Below are 4,203 nucleotides of genomic sequence, written 5' to 3'. Positions count from 1 at the left end.
TATATATATATATATATATATATATATCTGTCAACTGAAATCGTGGCAGAATCATTGAAAATGTTTTGCTCCTTGGATTTTAAACTGCGTTAATCATTTTGAATGTCCTTAGTTGTAAAGTTCATGTATTCATCTGAAGAAAACGGTTTCTTTATAATGATATAATGATATAGTGTACTCATTAATCAATTAAAGGAGTCATTAGCAGTGGCTGTAATAAATTAACACCTGTCCTTCAATTGTTACTTATTTATATTTCATTCACCTACCTCAGAACATGCCCTTCACAAGTTCTGAAGTATATTATGGACTTCATATTTAATAAAACATACATGTCTGAATAGCTCAAGCTCAGGAGCAGATTATATACTCAGCTGGGTCTAATTGGCTGCATGTACAACAGGAATATCATTCTGCTGGTATTTCTATACCAAGGTCGATATTTACATAATATTGTTGTATGTGTGTATATTATTCCAACCTAATAAGGTGCCTCAACGTAAGTACTTAATTCAACTGAATTTTACTTATAGTGTGTGTGTGTGTGTGTGTAAATATATGATAAAAAAAAAAGATATTTAAAAAGAAAGGAAATTGTTGTTATTTAGCCTCCGGTAATCTTTGAGTGAGTGTAACTATGATCAAAAGAATTCCATCTGTGACAATCTAGTCTCTTGTTTTCCCATTACACCTTAGACAACATTATCCTATGTATCCTTTCCAATTTCAAGTGATGGGATATGATTTGATACAAGATTTAGCTGTTATTTGCTTACAAATAAATATTCTATGACTTAATTACGTCACTTGTTCTAAACAGAATAAAAAATAAGTATTTACATCCTCCTTGGTAAGTTATGTTGAATAAGTTTTGAAGCATTTAATATTCTCTGGAATGATGCCACAATTGTCTGGTTGAGGCTTATATATACAAACATGTTGAACTTGTCTGTCAAACAATTGGTTCAAAAACAAAGGCAAGGTGATAACTAAATATAGACATCAACTCAAATACTCATATATGTCATGCATGCATACGTACATACGTACATACGTACATACATACATACATACATTGTTAGCACTCCGTCGCTTACGATGTCGAGGGTTCCAGTTGATCCGATCAACGGAACAGCCTGCTCGTGAAATTAACGTGCAAGTGGCTGAGCACTCCACAGACACGTGTATCCTTAATGTAGTTCTCGGGGATATTCAACGTGACACAGTGTGACAAGGCTGGCCCTTTGAATTACAGGCACAACAGAAACAGGAAGTAAGAATGAGAGAAAGTTGTGGTGAAAGAGTACAGCAGTGTTCGCCACTATCGCCTGCTGGAGCCTCGTAGAGCTTTAGGTGTTTTCGCTCAATAAACAGTCACAACGCCCAGTCTGGGAATTGAAACCGCGATCTTATGACCGCGAGTCCGCTGCCCTAACCACTGGGCCATTGCGCCTCCACTACATACATACATACATACATACAGTGAACCAGTATGCCCTACATACATTTTTCTCTCTTTGTTTTTTTTACCTCTTAAAACTTCCTGTCGAAGAGCATAGGCTTGAAATACAAAAGACTTTCCCATTCTTCCCAAGCATTAAACTAATACACCTGCTTGTTGTTCTTTCACCTGTCTTCATCTTTTGTTTTCTGTAAATTTGAACTATACTCACAATTTCTTATTTTAATACGTAATTACTCTGCAAATACTATTTTTCCAGTATTTTTCAATCCTTATGCCTACCTCACACATATATAACATCTGCTCTAGAGACAACAGTTTTGGGGTACTGGATTTTGCAGACATGTTTCACAAGAACACTGCTTGGATTATAATCCTATTGGCATACTATATTATATATATAAACACACACACACACACACACACATATATATATATATATATATATACATACATATATGTGTGTGTATATATATATATATATATATATATATATATATATATATATATATATATATATATATATATATGTATGCATATATATATCTAAATTATAATATATATATATATATATATATATATATATATTATAATTTAGAACAAACAGTAAGTTGTCATTATAGTACTCAGAGTTTCGAATGTCAGAGTGAAGAGCTATGACGCATTCTCGTTGGCTATTAATGGAAACAGATGCTATGAAAAACCGTTGAAAAAAATGGAAGTTACTCTAATAGGTAGGAAAGGAAAAAAAGAAAAATTATAAAAAATACACGCAACCATATTCTCACAATATATAGACATTAAACCTCCTGCGTTCATAACGTTTACATACGTACCCACTCACACAAACATGTATATGTACATGTACATACACACACAAACATATATGTGCATGTATGTTCTCATACATACACACATACCCACACATACACATGTATATATATGTATATGTGTACGCAGCTTCATCTTCATATACACATAGGTGTTTGCATGCATACACATAACAATACATATATATTTAGACATTTATTACATATAAATATATAAATATAAACGCATACACGTATATACATATATATATGTACATACATATATGTGTATTTCCAGTGCCCCTGGGCTGGCACTTGTGTGGGGCTGTCGTAGGATTCTCAAGCAAGATCGTTGCCGGTGCCCCAGGACTGGCTCATGTGCGGGTGACACATGAAATTTTTCGTGGGATTTTCGATCAAGATCGTTGCCAGTGCCCCTGGACTGGCTCTTGTGCGGGTGGCACATAAATTGCACCATTTTGAGCGTGACCATTGCCAGTACCGCCTGACTGGCCTTCGTGCGGGTGACACGTAAAAGCACCCACTACACTCTCTGAGTGGTTGGCGTTAGGAAGGGCATCCGGCTGTAGAAACTCTGCCAAATCAGATTGGAGCCTGGTGTAGCCATCTGGTTTCACCAGTACTCAGTCAAATCGTCCAACCCATGCTAGCATGGAAAGCGGACGTTAAACAAAGATGATGATGATGATGATATATATAGTATAGGACAATCAGTAAGTTGTCATAATAGAACTCAGAGTTTCAAATACCAGAGCTAAGAGCTTTGAGGCATTTTCATCAGCTATTTTGATGATAGACGATAGAAAATTTCGTAAGTCCTTTAACACTTTTCAACAGAAACTGTTAATAGACATCAAAAACATTAAAAGTTCCAAAAAATGGCACTTTTTTCTGATAAAACCAAGAACTTATACCTTGTAGACAACAGCACATACTCACAACTCCTACATAAAAATGTTATTAATAATTACACTAAAGCTCGATCACAAGTTTATAACAACATTAATAAAGAAGCTAGTATCATCGCCACTTGGCTTAAATTAGATAAAAAAATAAAGATCCTGCCAAAAAAGAGGACCATAAAAAGAACTTCCTCTCTAATTGTAAATGCAGACTAATTAACTCGGCAAAATCAGAAAGTGGTATAATTAGTAAAGAAATTTTAAGAAAAATCAATGCTAACGTTAGAGGAGCAACCAATTTAGTACAATGGTCCAATAGTATAGAAGTTGTTAGCTGGTTTAAAGCAATTAGACATAAGAATAAAGCAAGATTTACACAATTTGATATTGTAGATTTCTGTGCATTTATTTCTAGGAAACTGCTAAATAAAGCCCTCACTTTCGCAAGCGATTTTATAGAGATTAGTATAAAAGATAAAGATATAATAAAAAAAAAGGTCTGTTATCAAAATAGCCGTTATCAAAATGCCTTGAAGCTCTTAGCTCCAGTATTTGAAACTTGGAGTTCTATTATGACAACTTACTGATTGTCCTATACTATATATATACATATATATATATATAAATTCCTCAATTTACATAATATCGCACTTATGCACCAGATACAGTCTTATACTGATATACACATATATACACACGCACACATACATACATATAAAATGACGCATGCGTACGAACAGCAGACTGTATGACGCATGCGTACGAACAGCAGACTGTATGACGCATGCGTACGAACAGCAGACTGTATGACGCATGCGTACGAACAACCATGCTACATGGCAGTGAAACATGGGCTGTAACTGCTGAGGACATACGTAAGCTCGCAAGGAATGAAGCCAGTATGCTCCGTTGGATGTGTAATGTCAATGTGAATACCCGTCAGAGTGTAAGTATCTTGAGAGAAAAGCTGAACATTAGAAGCATCAGTTGTGGCGTGCAAGAGAGACGA

This window comes from Octopus bimaculoides, chromosome 11 (assembly GCF_001194135.2).
Source record: "Octopus bimaculoides isolate UCB-OBI-ISO-001 chromosome 11, ASM119413v2, whole genome shotgun sequence".
NCBI classification, from domain to species: Eukaryota; Metazoa; Mollusca; class Cephalopoda; order Octopoda; family Octopodidae; genus Octopus; species Octopus bimaculoides.
The sequence above is the reverse complement of the archived record's forward strand: the minus strand, read 5'-3'. Positions refer to the sequence as shown.